A 22,257-nucleotide genomic window follows, 5' to 3' on the forward strand; every position below is an offset into this window, starting at 1 on the left:
GTTTGTTGTAAATTATGTAGTCGTTCTTTAAATGCTATCCATTGCTTGTCTACCATCATACCTTTCAATGTAGTTTCCCAATCTACCTTAGCCAACTCGCCCTTCATACCTAAGTAGTTTGCTTTGTTTAGATTTAAGACTCTAGTTTCAGATTTAAATAAATCACTTTCAAACTCAATAAAAATTCTATCATATTATGGTCACTCTTCCCTCAAGGCCCCTTTACTACAAGGTTATTAATTAACCCTTTCTCATTGTACAATACTAGATCTAAAATAGCCTGTTCCCTAGTTAGTTCCTCAACATACTGATCCAGAAACCATCTTGTATACCTTCCATGAATTTGTCCTCTGCACTATTACTGCATTACTGGCCTTTTTACACTAAGTTCACAGCCGCCGGAAACCCTGACCAGCCAGTTTATAGAGCCTGCAATGACAACAGTATGAAAAGGATGATAAAATCAGCTAGATACAAAGCAGACGGATGATCCATTCCCATCAGTTTCCCGATAGGTGAGTTCTGTTAAAATTACCGCCCCATATGATATAATCAGGTCACGATGTTTAAATTTACAGACACCCATCCACAAGCTATCAGGTGCTTCCAGCATCAAATGTAATGTGAACGGAGCTAAAAATGGAAGGAGGTTTTGGTGTGATTCACCGCACCCCGATTTTCGATTAGAAGCACTCCCTTCACGCCCCCCAAAAAATGCCTGAACCTGAATGGATCATCTAAGCTCCGGTCTACAATGCGTTTATGGTTTTCTAAGAACTTAAGAAATAGGAGCAGGAGTAGGCCATAATGCCCCTTGAGCCTACTCTGCCATTCAATAAGATCTTTGACCAAAACTGATCCCAAAATCCCTTGATTCCCATAGAGTCTAAAAATCTATCGATCTTAGTTCTGAAAACACTCACTGACTGAGTATCCATGACCTTCTGGGGCAGAGAATTTCAAAGATTCACAACCCTCTGAGTGAAGAAATTCCTCCTCATCTCAGTCCTAAATGGCCGCCCCCTTATCCTGAGACTATGACCCCTAGTTCAGGACTCTCTAGCCAGGGGAAGCAGCTTCTCAGCATTTACTTAGAGGCTTAGAACTTTCCACATCATAAATTTGTTGGAGAGGGAATCAGAACATGTTTGGGAGGAAATAGATACATCAACTTAAAGCTTGAAGTCAATGTAATCTTGTAAGAATTAAATGCTGCCAAGCACATACAATGAAACATTATTGATTTAACAAGTGCACATAGCGCAGTGCTCAAGTGTTGTTGCACTGGGGCAGGTTGCTTTGTCATTCTTCACCCATTTCACATCTAATATCCGCTTTAGCTTACCAGGCATTAGCGTGCCCTATTTAATAAAATTGAATTGAATTTGAACAATAATTTGATCATTTATCGCTATATGCAAATGGCACAGATTTGAAATTGAGAAAACTAATTTAAAAGAGTTATTGCACCACATGTTTCCATGTTAACTGCTAGCTGATAAAACGGGACTATTAAATCCATTGTATGTTCGCCTTCCAGCAACTCAGTCCCCACTCTCTACCCACCATATCAAAAGATATATTGAAGTTACTGAAGCAGACGCATGAATAAGGTTGGGTGGTGAAGCAATACTGGAACCTGGGATGAAAGTTTCCTCTCTCTGCTGGTTGGCACTTTGGTCAGTCACGAGCCAGTTCCAAGTGGACATGGAACTTAAGTTTCTCCTAACTGGGCATAAATTAACCATCTAATTCAGAGATGTTACAGGATGGCTGGTGTACAAGATGGAAATATGTTCCTTGGTACAATGGGAGGTGCTCTCCTGAGGTTAGACTTGATGGGGACAGAGTAGAGGCAGCTTTACTCTGCATCTAAACATATTGGGGTCGAAATTGCCCTGTTTGCAACGGCCTTTAATGCCTCCGGGCTAATGGGCGCAAAACAGTTTTCACCAGTAGGGGGATGAGTGCTACTGGGAGTTAGCGACGACGCTGTCACGGTAGTGCCGCACCCTGCCAGTAGCGCCCCAGGTCACCATGCAACCGCTGATTACGTCATCGCTGCGCGCCAATTCCTTTCTGCCCCACGGTGGAAATTGCCCGGTGCCCCGCGAGGCTGCTGCGATATCCATCTATCTATTTATCTCTCTATGCATCCCTCTTTCTGTATATACACATACATATATATATATATATATACACACAGATATATCCATCATCACCATCATCATAGGCAGTCCCTCGAAATCGAGGAAGACTTGCTTCCACTCTAAAAGTGAGTTCTTAGGTGACTGAGCAGCCCAATACGGGAACCACAGTCCCTGTCACAGGTGGGACAGACACTGGTTGAAGGAAAGGGTGGGTGGGACTGGGTTGCCACATGCTCCTTCCGCTGCCTGGGCTTGTTTCCTGCATGCTCTTGGCGATGAGACTCGAGGTGCTCAGCGCCGTCCCGGATGCACTTCCTCCACTTAGGGCAGTTTTTGGCCAGGGACTCCCAGGTGTCGGTGGGGATGTTGCATTTTATCAAGGAGGCTTTGCGGGTGTCCTTGAAATGTTTCCTCTGCCCACCTGGGGCTCACTTGCTGTGTAGAAGTTCCGAGTAGAGCGCTTGCTTTGGGATTCTTGTGTCAGGCATGTGAACAATGTGGCCCGCCCAACGGAGCTGGTTGAGTGTGGTCAGTGTTTCGATGTGGGGATGTTGGCCTGATCGAGAATGCTAATGTTGGTGCGTCTGTCCTCCCACGGGATTTGCAGTATCTTGCGGAGACATCGTTGGTAGTATTTCTTTAGTGATTTGCTATACATTGCCAGTTTTGCTTAAAAGAGATTTAAAGAGGTTGGTTTACTTAATTTGCCATTGTTATTTGTAGAATCTCCAGCCTTGTGGTTATACCGACCATAACCTATTAACCGTCTATCCATTGCAGGAACCAGAATCAGAGTAGCATTCGATCTAAGCATTCTATCTAAGCATTCTATCTAGAGTAGCTTTGCTGGTATTTTTTTCCAGGAATTGAATTTGACTGAGCTGAGCAGATTACCTGATCTACCTGTGGCCTGCCCTCGTACACCAGACACCGCATGTTATAGCCAGAGAATGGATCAGACTCATTGTTACATCAGTTGATTGACCTTAGCTGAAAAAAATGAGGAGCGAGTTAAAACGTGCTAGATTCGGGGACCAGTCCCTAAACATACCAAATAACATTTATTTTAACACGTCAGAAATCAAATTAGGGTGCACTAAACAAGATTTTAAAAATAAGTGCAACACGTTTCAATTCTTTTATTTTTGGATAGTTATGATGAAAGCTTCAAAATTATGGTGTGCACTATTGTGGTATGAATGCCTCACATATTCATATCAAATTTCTCTGTCCGTTATTTTAACTGAGGCGTTCATCCTTTTGAAGAAGTATTTGTTTGGTAGCGAAATATATGATGGGGAGCGTATTTAAAGTAGTTATTATTCTACAGTTTTGGAATTTTAAAGGGATGCTTAGAATAGTGTAATTGCCTGAAAGACGTTACAAGATTCATCATATAACGAGTTGAAAGCTTTATCAAACATTTTATTAATTAAACCCATTAAATGCCTTGACTACAGAGGGCCTTTGCATTGTACGACTTTAATCAATTTTCTTTATTCATGATATTTAACTCTCAACCTAATAAAATGGATGAGCAGAGATGTGTAACAAATTGGGAAAGAGACAGAAAATATGTAACCCGCTGTATTTAGGAGCAAATAATGACGTAAGCTTTTTAAAGGTTCTACTACTCACCTCTACTATTCAGCTCTACGTTAGTAAAGTAGGTGGTCGGCCTAAGATTATAATTTTCTTCACCAGCTGAGCAATGTCAACTTTTGAACTGGGTAAGAGAGCAGATTTTTCTCCCGGGTGCTATTAATCATATAGCAATGTTGATGAAGAACTTAATCATAAAGGAACATACTGTGTGCTTAAAAAAAGCATCTTACATGGAATTTCATATAATTTATAGCACAGAAACAGGCCCCACAGACGTCCAGCTAAATTGCATGAAAAGACGGTAGAAGCAGATTCAATGGTAACTTTCAAAAGGGGAATTGGATAAATACTTGAAGGGGAGAAAATTGCAGGGCTTTGGGAAAAGAGCAGGGAACTGGGATTAATTGGATAGTTCTTTCAAAGCACTGGCAAAGACACGAGGGGCTGAATGGCCCCTTCTGTGCTGTAATGATTCTATATTTGTGTCTGCCTAAGCACCATAAAGAGAATGATTTAAATAAGAAAACTCAGCAGGATTCATATGGAAGGTACACAAAGGGCAACACCTCAGCGCAGGTTAAGGTCAATGCTCCCTCCCTTGGATGCACAGCCTGTTTATTTAAATGCGCGGTACTTTTAAATGTTATCTTCAACGGGACATCTTGTGAGCGACCTGCGCGGTACTTACATAGATTGCTGTGCGACCACGAACCTGCGCAGCTTACAGGGAACATTGGTTAAGGCTTCTCTTTTTTGAGTACAGCTCATTTTTTTAGATTACAGTGCAAATGAAATTGTAGCACACCCAGTTGATCAGTGAGAGTGATACAGAAAATGAAAATATGAAGTGGAAAGGCTGATATGCAGAGATTATGTGGTTACAACAAATAAAAGCAATGGACTTGCATTGGTACGGTACTGTAGTGTTGTTGTTGTATTACTGGACTGGTAATCCAGAGTTCTGGACGAATAATTCTGTGTTTGAACATGGGTTCAAATCCCACCATGATAGATTAAGAATTTGAATGTTTAACATTTAAAAATGGTATCCGTGAAGCTAAACCATGAAAAAAGTCCACTGGTTCACTAATGTCCTTTAGGGAAGGAAACCTACTTATATATGACTCCAGTCCCATACCAATGTGGTTGAAACTGACTTCTGAAGTGGCCTGGCAAGCCACTCGCTCAGGGCAACCAGGGATGGGCAAAGCTGGCCTTGCCAGTCAGGCCCACATTCCGAGAATGAATGTTTTAAAAAGGCTATATGTTTTATTAGCCCTACCATATTTAATAAACAAGCCATATAATTAATATGGCACATGGAATTCTACTTAAGCCTTATAAAAACCTAGGGGGCTGAAATTGCCCTTCTCAGAAAGGCACTTGAGTGCCTCCGGGAGGCAGAAACGGGTGCGGCAGCCACAGCCACAGCGACCACCCCTCCCCCTCCCCCCCACCCCCGCCACTACTCAGAATTGCCCCGGAGCTACGCTGACAAAAAGTGGTTTGCACTGAGCCCCGCGATTAGCGCACCAGCGCGGCGCATGCACAACAATTACATCATTGCCGTGCGCGCCGACCCCTTATCCCTCTGCGCCGACCCCTTTGCGCCCCAAGGGAGAACTTGCCCCGCGTGACGTGGAGTCGGCATGACATGAGGGGGGGTGATAGTGTGGCGGCCGCCAACATTTTTCTGTTGGACGACTTTTTAGTCAGCCCAACAATGATGGCCGCTGATGTGGCTGGCCATGCCCAAGATGGAGACGGGCACGCTCGCAGCGGCCCTCCCATTTAAAAGAAGGGGAGGGGCATTGTGAGGCATCAGCGTGACGTGGCACATCTGCGTTGTGCTGACATCATCAGTGCGGTGCAGATGTGCTGAGCGTGCCACTGAGCCTCGCGCCCCGCAAGCGCCGCGCGAACGTCCGGTTACCACAACCAACATTCTTTTTATTCAAAGATGTGAATTCCCGGCCGGTGGCAGTGCTTCCGGCACCAGCACTAAAATATCAGATAATTTTAATTGACCGCCCGAAACCCAGCGTAGAGCAATTTCAGCTCCTTAACATCTTTGGAGTGTTGGGAGATCAGGTAGAAGCAACCGATCTATCAAGGACAGCGAAAAGCTGTCTTTTATGCCTTTTTGTAGATGACAACTCATTAACTTTTGTGCTGGATCCTGGCCCCAATTTTTGGTTTTAATAATAGAATGGTTAGCTCACTGTCTCTGGAATGAAAGCAGTACTCAAATCATAGGTGTGGATAGCCAATTAACTGGACAGTGCTGAACACCTGAATGGGAAATTGCCTCTCTGGATTATTGGTGCTGAACTCACAAACACATTTATTAACAGCATGCCTACGCTTTTGCCACAAGTAGTGCATAGAAGATGTCTATACACCCTCTGCCCCCATACCCTCACCCATCCATTAATTTCAAATCTGACAATTAACTCAAAGCTTAAAGCTTTACAAACAGAATGATGGCTGTAAGAAAAGATCCAGTTTCATGCATATGCAGTATATATAGTACACAGGATATCTGGTACATATATCACTGTATCTGTAGTATACAATATATTCTCTACTGTATCCTTAAATTCTTAAAATCCTTCAACTTTTTTTTCTCTCCATTTTCTTTACTAAATTATCTTCTCAAATTCTTCACACATTATCTTAAATTCAGCTTTATGTCATTACCTGATGCCACAGGCTGTACCACAAGGTCAGAGTTTAATTGCATTCCGATCACTGTGTTACTTAATTGCTCCCAAACTCCATGTTAGATGTACTGTTAAATACTGCACTAGATCAAATACAGACTCCTTGCTCATTCTTTCTGTGCTAAGCTGCATTGAGAAGCAGTCCTACAGCAGCCCTGTTTAGCTTTCTTTCTCAAAAGTCCATGCTTTCTTTAGTAGCATAGTGGTTATATTACTGGACGAGTAATCTAGGGGCCTGGACGATTGATCCAGAGACGTGAGTTCAAATCCCACCATGGCAGCTGGGGGAATTTAAATTCAGTTAAATAAATAAAGCTGGAATAAAAAAGCTTGTGTCAATAATGGTGACCATGAAATTACCAAATTATCGTAAAAACCCATCTGGTTCGCTAATGTCCTTTCGGGAAAGAAATCTGTCATCCTTATCTGGTCTGGCCTATAAGTGACTCCAGATCCACAGCAATGTTGTTGACTCTTAACTGCCCTCTGCAGTTCAAGAAGGTGGTTCACCGCCACCTTCTCAAGGGAAATTAAGGATGGGCAATAAATGCCGCCTTGCTCGCAATGCCCACATCCATGAACACATTTTTTTTAAAGTTAGTGTATATTACTTTGTTTGTGGGTGATTCAAATCATCTATAATTCAGGTTGGTCCTTTCACTAGTGGTTGATAATGAAGAGGAAAGTAATGAGCTGCAGGAGGATATTAATCTACTGGTCAGGTGGGCAGAACAGTGGCAAATGGAATTTAATTCGGAGAAGTGTGAGGTAATGCACTTGGGGAGGACTAACAAGGAAAGGGTATACACATTAAGCGGTAAGCCACTTAAAAGTGTAGATTAACAAAGGGACCTTGGAGTGCTTGTCCACAGATCCCTGAAAGTAGCAGGCCAGGTGGATAAGGTGGTTAAGAAAGCATATGGAATGCTTGCCTTTATTGGCTGAGGCATAGAATATAAGAGCAGGGAGGTTATGCTTAAATTGTATAATACTATGGTTAGGCCACAGCTGGAATACTGCGTGCAGATCTGGTCGCCGTATTATAAGAAGGACGTGATTGCACTAGAGAGGGCACAGAGATTTACTAGGATGCTGCCTGGAATGGGGAATTTTAGCTATGAGGACAGATTGGATAAGCTGCGTTTATTTGCATTGGAACAGAGGAGGCTGAGAGGAGATCTCATTGAGGTGTATAAAATTTCGAGGGGCCTGGATATAGTGAATAGCAAGGGCCTATTTCCCTTGGTGGAGGGGTCAATTACGAGGGGGCATAGTTTTAAGGTGGTTGGTGGAAGGTTTAGAGGGGATTTGAGGGGAAGCTTCTTCAAGCAGATAGTTGTGGGGGTCTGGAACTCACTGCCTGGAAGGGTGGTGGATGCAAAAACCCTCACCACATTTAAAATGTGCTTGGATGAGCACTTGAAGCGCTGTAACCTGCAAGGTTATGGACCTAGAGCTGGTAAATGGGATTAGACGAGATAAACTCTTGTTGCCTGGCGCAGATATGATGGTAAGTACTGCAGGAATCAAATACGGCCAGGGTGATCTCCTGGACTAGTTTCGATCACCTGGATGGGTTGGAGAGGAATTTTCCCAGATTTTTTTCCCCAATTGGCCTGGATTTTTATCTGCTTTTTTGCCTCTCCGAGGAGATTGCATGGCTTCGGTTGGGGTGGAGTGTAGAATGTTGTGGTGCAGGGGGTGTCGCAGTTGTGTGGGGCGGACTGGTTGGGCAGGATGCTCTTTACCTTTCCACCATTGTTCATTGTTCAGACGTTTATATGTAACCTTCAGGGCTGCTGACCAAGGGCCATGTGGCTCTTTGTCAGCCGGCGTGGACACGATTATTCTGTGCTGTAGATTTCTATGTTTCTATGTTTCCTTACTTGCCTAATAATTTCATCTTCATTTTTTCCTCTTTATCCTGAAGGTCTATAATAATTAATAATTTTTAATTTTTTAACCTCAAGATCACAGTATGAACTCAAATTGGCACAATCTCCCTGCCCTTGTTAATTCCCACTCCGACATTTCTGTTAATTAATCTAAGCTGAATCCTTTTTCTATTGGAAATGCTGCTCAGAACTTTTCTCCTCATGTTATCAGCATTGCTTCATATCTCAATTTCATCCTCCCACTTAATATGCTCCAAGGCCTTAAATACGTTGAGTGTTTCCAGCTCTAAAAATTATTCCATATGCTATTTCCCTCTCTCGTTTTTTCTTGTTGTAAGACTCAAGGCCGAAATCCGTTGTTAAATTTTTACATTTCAACTCCTGTGCAATATTCCGCAGCTAAAATGTAAACACAGCATGAGAGCACTATACATTTGTAAAGATTACTTTTGTGTGAGAATTTCTCATGCTCAGCACCAAACAACTCCAAGATGATGCTCATGAGATAACTTGCCGAGTTCCTGACTCGTTGAATTATCTCCCCGTGTACTTCCCAATGTTACTCTGACTTGCAACACATAGAATTACATAGAAACTGCACAGAAACAGGCCATTTGGCCCAACTGGTTTATGCTCCACACAAGCCTCCTCCCACTCATACATCATCTCAACCTATCAGCACAACCTTCTCTTCCTTTCTCCCTCATGTCTAGCTCATTATCTAGCGTTCCCTTAAATGCATCTATGCTAGTCACCTCAACTACTCCTTGTGGTATAAGTTCCACATTCTCAATACATTCTGGGTAAAGAAGTATCTTCTGAATTCCCCATTGCATTTATTAGTGATTATTTAATATTTTTGACCTCTAGTTCTAGTCTCACCCCCAAGTAGAAAGATTTTCTCTACATCTCAGAATAGTAAAAGTGGAGGGCAGAGAAGCCCAAGGCAAAAAACAAAAAGGGCCACATTACAGCAAAATTCTAAAGGGGCAAAGTGTGTTAAAAAGACAAGTCTGAAGCCTCTGTGCCTCAATGCGAGGAGTTTTCGGAAAAAGGTGGATGAATTAACTGCGCAGATAGCAGTTAACGGATACGATGTGATTGGCATCACGGAGACATGGCTCCAGGGGGACCAAGGCTGGGAACTCAACATCCAGGGGTATTCAACATTTAGGAAGGATAGACAGAAAGGAAAAGGAGGTGGGGTGGCATTGCTGGTTAAAGAGGAAATCAATGCAATTGTAAGGAAGGACATTAGCTTAGTTGAAGTAGAATTGGTATGGGTGGAGCTACAGAATACCAAAGGGGAGAAAATGCTAATGAGAGTTGTGTACAGGCCATCAAATAGTAGTAGTGAGGTTGGGGACAGCATCAAACAAGAAATAAGGGAGGCGTACAATAAAGGTACAGCAGTTATCATGGGCGACTTTAATCTACATATTGATTGGACTAACCTAACTGGTAGCAATGCAGTGGACGAGGATTTCCTGGAGTGTATCAGGGATGGTTTTGTAGACCAATATGTCAAGGAACTAACCTGAGAGCTGGCCATCCTAGACTGGGTGTTGTGTAATGAGAAGGGACTAATGAGCAATCTTGTTTTGCGAGGCCCCTTGGGGAAGAGTGACCATAATATGGTAGAATTCCTTATTAAGATGGAGAGTGACAAAGTTAATTCAGAAACTAGGGTCCTGAACTTAAGGAAAGGTAACTTTGATGGTATGAGGTGTGAATTGGCTAGAATAGACTGGAAAATGATACTTAAAGGGTTGATGGTGGATAAGTAATGGCAAACATTTAAGGATCACATGGATGAACTTCAACAAATGTACATCCCTGTCTGGAGTAAAAATAAAACGGGGAAGGTGGCTCAACCGTGGCTAACAAGAGAAATTAACGATAGTGTTAAAGCCAAAGAAGTGGCATATAAACTGGCTATAAAAAGCAACAAACCTGAGGACTGGGAGAAATTTAGAATTCAACAGAGGAGGACTAAGGGTTTAATTAAGAGTGGGAAAATAGAGTACGAGAGGAACCTAGCAGGGAGCATAAAAACTGACTGCAAAAGCTTCTATAAATATGTGAAGAGAAAAAGATTAGTGAAGACAAATGTAGGTCCCTTGCTGTCGGATTCAGGTGAATTTATAATGGGGAACAAAGAAATGGCAGACCAATTGACCCAATACTTTGGTTCTGTCTTCACGAAGAAAGACACAAATAATCTTCCGAATGTATTAGGGTACAGTGGGTCTAGTGAGAAGAAGGAACTGAAGAATATCCTTATTAGGCGGGAAATTGTGTTAGGGAAATTAATGGGATTGAAGGCCGATAAATTGCCGAGGTCTGATAGTCTGCATCCCAGAGTACTTAAGGAAGTGGCCCTAGAAATAGTGGATGCATTGGTGATCATTTTCCAACAGTCTCTCAACTCTGGATCAGTTCCTATGGACTGGAGGGTAGCTAATGTAACACCACTATTTGAAAAGGAGGGAGAGAGAAAACAGGTAATTATAGCCTGACATCAGTAGTGGGGAAAATGTTGGAATCAATCATTAAGGATGAAATAGCAGCGCATTTGGAAAGCAGTGACAGGATCGGACCAACTCAGCATGAATTTATGAAGGGGAAATCATGCTTGACGAATCTTCTGGAATTTTTTGAGGATGTAACTAGCAGAGTGGACAAGGGAGAATCAGTGGATGTGGTGTATTTGGACTTTCAAAAGGCATTTGACAAGGTCCTGCACAAGAAATTGGTGTGCAAAATCAAAGCATATGATATTGGAGGTAACGTACTGACGTGGATAGAGAACTGGTTGGCAGACAGGAAGCAGAAAGTCAGGATAAACGGGTCCTTTTCCGAATGGCAGGCAGTGACCAGTGGAGTGCCACAGGGCTCATTGCTGGGACCCCAGCTCTTTACAAGATACATTAACGATTTAGATGAAGGAATTGAGTGTAATATCTCCAAGTTTGCAGATGACACTAAACTGGGTGGCGGTGTGAGCTGTGAGGAGGATGCTAAGAGGCTGCAGGGTGACTTGGATAGGTTAGGTGAGTGGGCAAATACATGGCAGATGCAGTATAATGTGGATAAATGTGAGGTTATCCACTTTGGAGGCAAAAATATGAAGGCAGAATATTATCTGAATGGCGGCAGATTAGGAAAAGGGGAGACCTGGGTGTCATAGTACATCAGTCATTGAAGGTTGGCATGCAAGTACAGCAGGCGGTTAAGAAAGCAAATGGCATGTTGGCCTTCATAGTGAGGAGATTTGAGTATAGGAGCAGGGAAATCTTACTGTAGTTGTACAGGGCCTTAGTGAGGCCTCACCTGGAATATTGTGTTCAGTTTTGGTCTCCTAATCTGAGGAAGGACGTTCTTGCTATTGAGGGAGTGCAGCAAAGGTTCACCAGACTGATTCCAGGGATGGCTGGACCAGGAATGAGGAGAGACTGGATCAACTGGGCCTTTAGTCACTGGAGTTTAGAAGGATTCGAGGGGATCTCATAGAAACGTATAAGATTCTGACGGGATGGAACAGGTTAGATGCAGGAAGAATGTTCCCGATGTTGGGGAAGTCCAGAACCAGGGACATAGCCTTAGGATAAGGGGTAGGCCATTTAGGACTGAGATGAGGAGAAACTTCTTCACTCAGAGAGTTGTTAACCTGTGGAATTCTCTGCTGCAGAGAGTTGTTGATGCCAGTTCAATGGATATATTTAAGAGGGAGTTCCATATGGCCCTTACGGCTAAGGGGATCAAGGGGTATGGAGAGAAAGCAGGAAAGGGGTACTGAAGGAATGATCAGCCATGATCTTATTGAATGGCAGTGCAGACTCGAAGGGCTGAATGGCCTACTGCTGCACCTATTTTCTATGTTTCTATGTTTCTATCTCCACTACCAAACTCTTTCATAATCTTAAAGATCGCTACCAGGTCATCCCTGAAAAGACCCCCAGCACGTTCAATCTTTCTTGATAGGTATAAGAACTTGTCTGTTCGATTCTTCCCACATCATTGTCTTGGCTTGCAAAACACTATTTCCAAGTTAAATAATGTTTGTCATGGATGTCCTCTGATAAGGATACTGCACCTTATTTGTTTTTTAATCTGAGCTCTCATCTATTTTGGAGAAACTGAATAAAGATTGGATGACTGCTTAACTGAACATTTCCATGCTGCCCAGAAACATGGTCATGATCTTACGTAGTTCTTCTACCTCTTCGACTTCCCCTCCCCTTTTCACTATCACCTTTTCATCTTTGCTCTCTGACACAGCTTCAAACATCTTTAATACTGACACCAAGAACAATATTCCACACTGCTCCCGAGTAGACTTTAACAATTTTAGATTTGAGCTATCTTCCCACATTTTCCTCACAACTCTTCCATCCACCACCCTTTGTGTTCCATTATACTTCAAAACTCTTTGGTGCTGAAATTGGTAAATGCCCCTTTTGGGGGTAGTAACCGAGACGAGGAGGGACTTTCTGCACCCGGTGTGGTAGGCCCACCCCGGGCGTAAAATTGGGGTTACCGCCCCTGAGAGGAAGCGGAGTGCAATGTTGGCGAGTGAATTTTCCAGCGCTATGCAGATCACCGCGTAGCGCTGGCACAAGCACAGGACCCTCCCCTTCCGTGAAAGAGGAGGGCACCTTCGAGCTCTGCAGTGGGGCGAGGAGCCACCACCTTGGCACCAGGAATGGGGTGCCGTGGCTGCAGACCGGCACAGAAGCGGAGTGCTGGGCTGCACTATTGCGGCACGGACCCCACAAAATCGTCGGCGAAAGGCGGCCATTGAAAAAAAATGGCAGCACGCACCTCCTCATTAGTTTTCGCCCCCGAGCAGAGTATGGCATGGTTTGCGACCCACAAGACTGGCATGAACATCGGCCACAGCGGCTTCAATGGGCACTACCAAATTTCTGCTCTGGGCAAAAACAGGTCACTGTGCATACCGATGGCATCATCATCACTGGCACAGCAGCCTGGGGCGCTGCCGGTTTGCGATTCTGCCAAAACTTGCGCAGTTTTGCCGCCCCTGGGTAAAAATTATTTAAGCCCCGTTAGCACTCCTGCGGTGCTAACGGAAGGTGCAAGCTATGCAAATTTCTCCCAGTTTAGATCTCCTTTGTCTTACCAATGCCTTTTCACAGCCTGATCTTTGTCCACCAACCAAACCCCTACACCTCTTTCCAGCTCCTTTCTGAGGATAAAGCTTCCGCTTTGCATTTGAAGTTAAGCTGGTTAGGTTACACTTCGAGTTTCTGCTGAAATTCATTTGCATAATCACGTAAAATCTTCCATGAACCAGCTCAATCAGGCAGTGTAATAGAACATAATTGTTTCTTTTCCTTTTCCTTGCTATTGAAATGTATTTCTTCATATATTTAAGAGTGAAAGCCTGGTGCAATGTAATGAATACAGATGAAAATGGGTGTAGCACAAAAATAAGCATTTTTAATAAGGTCCTCCACCTGTGTGTTACCTGATTTCAGATCACTTTAAAAAAAAATTATACTGAACCATTTAATGGTTTAATTGGTGTGCACTCATCAGTTTCTTTGTAAATTAAATGTTTTTGAAACAATGTTTTAAATACAGGTCTATTAGTGCCTGTATGTCTAAGAAAATGAGTACATTTTGAAACCTTCACGGACAAACGCAATGGTATCTCATAATTTCTACTTGGGGGGCATGGCCAGTTCAGGCAAATTGAATCTTGATCCTGTGTAAGTAAGTTCTGGGTGTCTCACTTCCGTTTTAAATTCCCTGATCTTTTGCTATGGCTTGGCAGATTCTGCACAGATTGTGGTGGAATCTAGGTGTGAAACAATCAGAAACAAGCAGAGAATTCTCCTCCCTGTTGAGAGGCGGTTAAATCTGTTAGCTGCTTCTTTGCAATATGAGTCATATATCTCTCCTCGTAACCTTTACCGATTGGTTTCCCCATCTCCTCTTTGTTTAATTCAATGTGAGAAAGGAGCTCTCTCTCTTTACACGTCCGAAGAATGATCTTCATTCAAAATGTTCTCGGATATTATTGGGGCCATTATCCATTTCCAGCATTTTCTTTTTGTTTTTGGACATTATTTTCCATGCTCGAACCCCATCTCCAGATGAACATCAATTTGGGGATGATTTTAACTCTACTCGCTCAGCAGAAACCTGTCGGGCAGGCGCTTAAATCACCCTGGCTCTTACCAGTCTGAAAGCCGCCACGATCACAATATCTGCGATTTTAACCTGCTCCCCTGAGAAGGCAGAAAGGACACACACCCAGAGCCACCAAGGTCCTTCTTTACATAGGCATGCTGTGGCCTGATTACATCATTGGGACCTGACTGCAATTTTAACTCGGGCCTGAGCAGGGAATCCACCTGGAGTTAAAATTGGGACCCCAGAGTTTTGTTTCAAAATAATAAGTAGGAAAAAAGGTAAAATAAATTTTGCAATAGGTTATAAAAGTGAGCACATATTAAATGAAAATTAAAATGATAAATATCAAAAGAAGATAGATGTGAAACAAGCGTCAGAACAGAGGTCAGTTTTGAAATTTCACTTTGAATTTTTAAAGCCTATTTTCTATTTGTACTACATTAAAGCCATTGAAGTAATTTCCTTCTATTTCCTCCATCTGCTTTGCTCTTCACATAACTCCAAGTGACGAAGAGCTTGGATGCTGTGCAACTTATTTCTAAACTGCAGCCATTAGGAATACATTTGGGTTTCAAAATGTAAGGGAAAATACATTTTCAGCGAATGCATTTTGAAATAGACAAGTTTAATATGAATATACTGCGGTATTCAGGATTCGCCAGCCTCAACCTCACAGTGTACATACTAAATCTTTTATATCAGAACAAAACTGTCACAGAGAGTGAGGACTTTGCAGGAGTGAAGAGCAATGATTTCGAAGATGTATTTTCAAACTCATTGGGGTAGATCTTGGCTTTGTGCGATAGTATAAAATATCAAAGTCTGATAGCCAGGTGGTGAAAGATCAAATACAAGAGCCAAGTTTTCAGTCACTTACAAGCTTTTATTTACAGACACGCACATTACATACTGTGCATACCCACCTCCCAAGATAAGCTCTCTTTTCCTTCCCATATACATCAACACAAGAGAGTCCCCAATGAATACCCACCACCTGAATACAATTAATGTAAAATGGGTGAGAGCACATTGGCACTCCGTTTTACATTGCTCCTGACTTTTACTTCAATTGACTTCAGTCGGGAGGAATGTAAAACAGACTGCTGACTTACGATGATTAGTTTTACAATATCGCACAAAGTCAAGATGTATCCCCAGTAACCGAAAACTTCACCTTTACTGACATTTGTGGCAATTTTCTTTAAAAAGACACAAAGACTTGGAGCTGGATTTTCGGCTCTTTTGCACCTCTGTTTGTGCCTTGGCAGGGCAGTAAATGCTGTTTTTAGATGATACGCGGGCGCCTAGGTTTTACCACCCGGCCGGTAAATTCAGCTCATGGTTTGCGGTGGCGCAAGAAGTTACCACCGCACACCCCCCCCGCCAGAACTTACCACCCCCCCTCCAGAACTTACCACCTGCCCCCCCCCCCAGAATTTACCACACCCCCCCAGAACTTACCAGCTCCCCCCCAGACCTTACCACACCCCCCCAGAACTTACCAGCTCCCCCCCAGACCTTACCACACCCCCCCAGAACTTACAACCCTCCCCCACAGAACTTACCATCGCCCGCCCCCCCACTCTCCAGTTTCACTGAGATCATGACGTCAATCATCGTGCAATGCTCCACAAGCATCCCGGATGCAAGATTTGCCCCTAATGCCTCATTTAATGCCCAGGAAACCTCTGAAAAAAAAGGCATTCCCAGGGTGCAGCAGGCAGTATTGGCAATATTTTTAAATGGAAGGATGAGGATCCTACATCGCAGGTCACATTGACAACAACAGTTACACACAGCACGCTGTGTGAAGCTCCAACTTGCAGACGGCACTTTTATTTGACATTACATTGCTCTTACAACTTCAGTGAGAGAATTTAATGGGGGCATTACAAGTTTGACAGCATATCATCCTCCATGGTATTGCCAGATGGCGTCAAGCTAGAAGAAGGGCTCTTGGCCATTTTGGTACACGTAGAAAAATAGAAAAATAGAAAATAGGTGCAGGACTAGGCCATTCGGCCCTTCGAGTCTGCACCACCATTCAATAAGATCATGGCTGATCATTCCCTCAGTACCCCTTTCCTGCTTTCTCTCCATACCCCTTGATCCCCTTAGCCATAAGGGCCATATCTAACTTCCTCTTGAATATATCCAACAAACTGGCATCAACAACTCTCTGCGGCAGGGAATTCCATTGGTTAACAACTCTCTGAGTGAAGATGTTTCTCGTCATCTCAGTCCTAAATGGCCTACCCCTTATCCTTAGACTGTGTCCCCTGGTTCTGGGCTTCCCCAACATTGGGAACATTCTATCCGCATCTAACCTGTCCCATCCCGTCAGAATCTTATAGGTTTCTATGAGATCCCCTCTCATCCTTCTAAACTCCAATGTATCAAGGCCCAGTTGATCCAGTTTCTCCTCATATGTCAGTCCTGCCATCCCGGGAATCAGTCTGGAGAACCATCGCTGCACTCCGTCAATAGCAAGAACGTCCTTCCTCAGATTAGGAGACCAAAACTGAACACAATATTCCAGGTGAGGCCTCACCAAGGCCCTGTACAACTGCAGTAAGACTTCCCTGCTCCTATACTCAAATCCCCTAGCTATGAAGGCCAACATACCATTTGCCTTCTTCACCGCCTGCTGTTCCTGCATGCTAATTTTTAATGACTGATATATCATGACACCCTGGTCTCGTTGCACCTCCCCTTTTCCGAATCTGCCGCCATTCAGATAATATTCTGTCTTCGTGTTTTTGCCCCCAAGTGGATAACCTCATATTTATCCACATTATACTGCATCTGCCATGCATTTCCCCACTCACCTAACCTGTCCAAGTCACCCTGCAGCCTCCGAGCGTCCCCCCCACAGCTCACACCGCCACCTGATTTAGTGTCATCTGCAAACTTGGAGATATTACACTCAATTCCTTCATCCAAATCATTGATGTATATTGTAAATAGCTGGGGTCCCAGCACTGAGCCCTGCGGCACTCCACTCGTCACTGCCTGTCATTCTGAAAAGGACCCGTTTATCCCGATTCTCTGCTTCTATCTGATAACCAGTCTCTGCCACGTTAGTATATTACCCTCAATACCATGTGCTTTGATTTTGCACACCAATCTCTTGTGTGGGACCTTGTCAAAAGCCTTTTGAAAGTCCAAATACACCACATCCACTGATTCTCCCTTGTCCACTCTACTAGTTACATCCTCAAAAAATTCCAGAAGATTTGTCAGTCGAGGAGGCGGGAGCTCGGAGCAGCGCGAGTCCGGGGTCGGCGAGAGGCCTATAAAGGCCAGCGGGAGTCGAGCAGTTCGAGCAGTCAGTCGAGGAGGCGGGAGCTCGGAGCAGCGCGAGTCCGGGGTCGGCGAGAGGCCTATAAAGGCCAGCGGGAGTCGAGCAGTTCGAGCAGTCAGTCGAGGAGGCGGGAGCTCGGAGCAGCGCGAGTCCGGGGTCGGCGAGAGGCGTGCCGGTGCAGCTACAGGGAGAAGGCAAAGATACAAAGGTGACGTCACAGCCTAGGGGGTAAGTGATTGGCTGGTGATTGGTGAGTAGCTTTTCTTTTTCTTCTTATATTGGTCAGTAACTTTTAACATTGTTATTACCAGTTTAAGTGTATCTAAGGGTTAAGACATGGCAGGAGAGCTCGGTCGGGTGTTATGCTCCTCCTGTACCATGTGGGAACTCAGGGACACTTCCAGTGTCCCTGACGACTACGTGTGCGGGAAGTGTATCCACCTCCAGCTCCTGACGGACCGTGTTGCGGAATTGGAGCTGAGGGTGGATTTACTCTGGAGCATCCACGATGCTGAGAATGACGTGAGTATCACGTGTAGTGAGTTGGTCTTACCGCAGGGAAAGGGTCCACAGCCAGATAGGGAATGGAAGACCAGCAGGAAGAGTAGTGCAAGGAAGGTAGTGCAGGGGTCCCCTGTGGTCATCCCCCTGCAAAACAGATACACCGCTTTGGGTACTGTTGAGGGGGATGACTCATCAGGGGAGGGCAGCAGCAGCCAAGTTCATGGCACCGTGGCTGGCTCTGCTGCACAGGAGGGCAAGAAAAAGAGTGGGAGAGCGATAGTGATAGGGGATTCAATTGTGAGGGGAATAGATAGGCGTTTCTGCGGCCGCAACCGAGACTCCAGGATGGTATGTTGCCTCCCTGGTGCAAGGGTCAATTTCTAGGGCCACTTCCTTAAGTATTCTGGGATGCACACTATCTGGCCCCGATGATTTATTGGCCTTCAATCCCATCAATTTCCCTAACACAATTTCCCGCCCAATAAGGATATCCTTCAGTTCCTCCTTCTCACGAGACCCTCGGTCCCCTAGTACTTCCGGAAGGTTATTTGTGTCGTCCTTCGTGACGACAGAACCAAAGTATTTGTTCAATTGGTCTGCCATTTCTTTGTTCCCCATTATAAATTCACCTGAATCCGACTGCAAGGGACCTATGTTTGTCTTCACTAATCTTTTTTTCTTCACATACCTATAGAAGCGTTTGCAGTCAGTTTTTATGTTCCCGGCAAGCTTCTTTTCTTACTCTATTTTCCCCCTCTTAATTAAATCCTTTGTCCTCCTCTGTTGAATTCTAGATTTCTCCTAGTCCTCAGGTTTGTTGCTTTTTCTGGCCAATTTATATGCCTCTTCCTTGGATTTAACACTAGCCTTAATTTACATTTTTAGCCACAGTTGAGCCACCTTCCCCGTTTTATTTTTATTCCAGACAGTGATGTACAATTTTTGAAGTTCATCCATGTGATCGTTAAATGTTTGCCATTGCCTAACCCTTTAAGTATTATTTGCCAGTTTATTCGAGCCAATTCAGGCCTCAAACCATCGAAGTTACCTTTCCTTAAGTTCAGGACGCTAGTTTCTGAATTAACACTGTCACTCTTCATCTTAATAAAGAATTCTACCATGTTATGGTCACTCTTCCCCAAGGGCCTCGCACAACAAGATTGCTAATTTGTCCTTTCTCATTACCTGGAGTGTATTAGGGATGGGTTTCTAGACCAATATGTCGAGGAACCAACTAAGGAGTAGGCCATCCCAGTCTAGGATGGCCTACTCCCTAGTTGGTTCCTCGACATATTGGTCTAGAAACCCATTCCTAATACACTCCAGGAAATCCTCCTCCACTGCATTGCTACCAGTTTAGTTAGCCTAATCAATATGTAGATTAAAGTCACCCATGATAACTGCTGTACCCTTATTGCGTGCATCCTTAATTTCTTGTTTGATGCTGTCCCCAACCTTATTACTTGGTGGTCTGTACACAACTCCCACTGGCGTTTTCTGCCCCTTGGTATTCCGTAGCTCTACCCATACCGATTCCACATCACCCAAGCTAATGTCCTTTCTTACTATTGCATTAATTTCCTCTTTAACCAGCAATGCCACCCCGCCTCCTTTTCTTTTCTGTCTATCCTTCCCATATGTTGAATATCCCTGGATGTTGAGTTCCCAGCCTTGGTCACTCTGTAGCCATGTCTCTGTGATGCCAATTACGTCATACCCGTTAACTGCTATGTGCGCCATTAATTTGTCCACCTTATTCTGAATAATCCTTGCATTGAGACACGGAGCCTTCAGGCTTGTCTTTCTAACACACTTTGCCCCTTTAGAATTTTGGTGTAATGTAGCCCTTTTTGCTTTTGCCTTAGGTTTTTCTGCCCTCCACTTTTACTTTTCTTCTTTCTATCTTTTGCTTCTGCCCCCATTCTACTTCCCTCTGTCTCCCTGCATAGGTTCCCATTCCCCTGCCATATTAGTTTAACTCCTCCCCAACAGCACTAGCAAACACTCCCCCTAGGACATTGGTTCCAGTCCTGCCCAGGTGCAGACCGTCCGGTTTGTACTGGTCCCACCTCCCCCAGAACCGGTTCCAATGTCCCAGGAATTTGAATCCCTCCCTTGTGTACCACTCCTCAAGCTACATATTCATCTGAGCTCTTCTGCGATTCCTACTCTGACTAGCATGTGGCACTGGTAGCAATCCTGAGATTACTACTTTTGAGGTCCTACTTTTTAATTTAGCTCCTTTCTCCTTAAATTCGTCTTGCAGGCCCTCATCCCTTTTTTTACCTATATCATTGGTACCAATGTGCACCACGACAACTGGCTGTTCACCCTCCCTTTTCAGAATGCCCTGCACCCGCTCTGAGACATCCTTGACCCTTGCACCAGGGAGGCAACATACCATCCTGGAGTCTCGGTTGCGGCCGCAGAAATGCCTATCTATTCCCCTTACAATTGAATCCCATTTCACTATAGCTCTCCCACTCTTTTTCCTGCAGAGCCACCCACAGTGCCATGATCTTGGCTGTTGCTGCCCTCCCCTGATGAGTCATCCCCCTCAACAGTACCCAAAGCGGTGTATCTGTTTTGCAGGGAGATTACTGCAGGGGATTCCTGCACTACATTCCTTGCACTGCTCTTCCTGTTGGTCATCCATTCCCTATCTGGCTGTGTACCCTTTACCTGTGGTAAGACGGATGAGGAGAGGCTGAAGACGTTTGGCTCAGAGGGCTTACCTCCCACAGGTTTACAAGCAGCAATGCTCATACCTCCAGCTCTCTGAGGAGCAGTGTGTGAGAAGGCTGCACTTTCAAAAGGAAGTGCTGACAGTGATATGCCATCTCCTACAGGCAGACCGATGCCTGGACAGCTCTGGATGCAGCCTTCAATATTCCCCTCAACAGGTATCCGAATTCATTGTGGTATGCTGCATGTTGAATAACTTGGCCATCATGAAGGGCCAGACATTGCCAGTGGGTATTGCGTGCCCATTTCATGAGGAGGAGGATGATGAAGAGGAGACTGGCGAGGCCCCCATTGGACAGTCTCACCAACCATGGGGGAGGCAGCGTGGAAATGCTGAAGGACCAAGAGTCGCACATCGCCAGCTCATAATGGACCGGTTCTCCTAAATGGAGGAACCTGAGGGATGGAGCTAATACTGGACACTCTATGTGCCCCCATAAAGGTACATCTCTGGTGAACATTGGGATGATGCACAAGACAAATGATCAATCATAAATTTTACTGCCACAAACTCACAAAAACTCCACCAAAATGAAACCATACAATATACATTATGTTGCAGGGCACTAAACAAGAACAAAGCTTTTTTAATGCTGTGATTTTCGGCTCGGGTGCACAAAGTCCGTTATGTAATGCCTGATTTAATGCCCCTGATCATGAATCATAATTTTTTCCAGTCGAGGGCGCAAACCTTTTTCAGGCGGTATGTTTACCGCCTCGCCGCGATTAACGTCCCGAAATCGAGAAAGCCGAAAATCCAGCCGTTGCATTTATATATCACCTTTCGTGACCTCAGGACATCCCAAAGTGCTTTACAGCCAATGAAGTACTTTTTGAAGTGTAGTCATTGGTGCAATGTAGGAAATGTGGCAGCCACTTTGCGGACATGTAGAGAGAAAATGTAAGGGGGAAAAGGGTGCTTAACTGTCTGAAAACAAGTTGATAATGATTTCAATCAGGTCGCCCACTTCTGCCGATCAGGTCACTGCCGCACCAGCAAACGCGCCCGAGGGAAAGGTGTGTGGAGGGCGGGATGATGGCAGGTTCCCAAACTGCTCCCAAAAATATCAGCTTTCCCACCCGACCTGCCTCCAATCGCATCTGCAACCATCCCGGAAAATTTTGGTCAATGTCTTCACACTTAGTGCATAATATCATTCATCAGGCAA

This window comes from Pristiophorus japonicus, chromosome 1, assembly GCF_044704955.1.
Source record: "Pristiophorus japonicus isolate sPriJap1 chromosome 1, sPriJap1.hap1, whole genome shotgun sequence".
Classification (NCBI taxonomy): Eukaryota; Metazoa; Chordata; class Chondrichthyes; family Pristiophoridae; genus Pristiophorus; species Pristiophorus japonicus.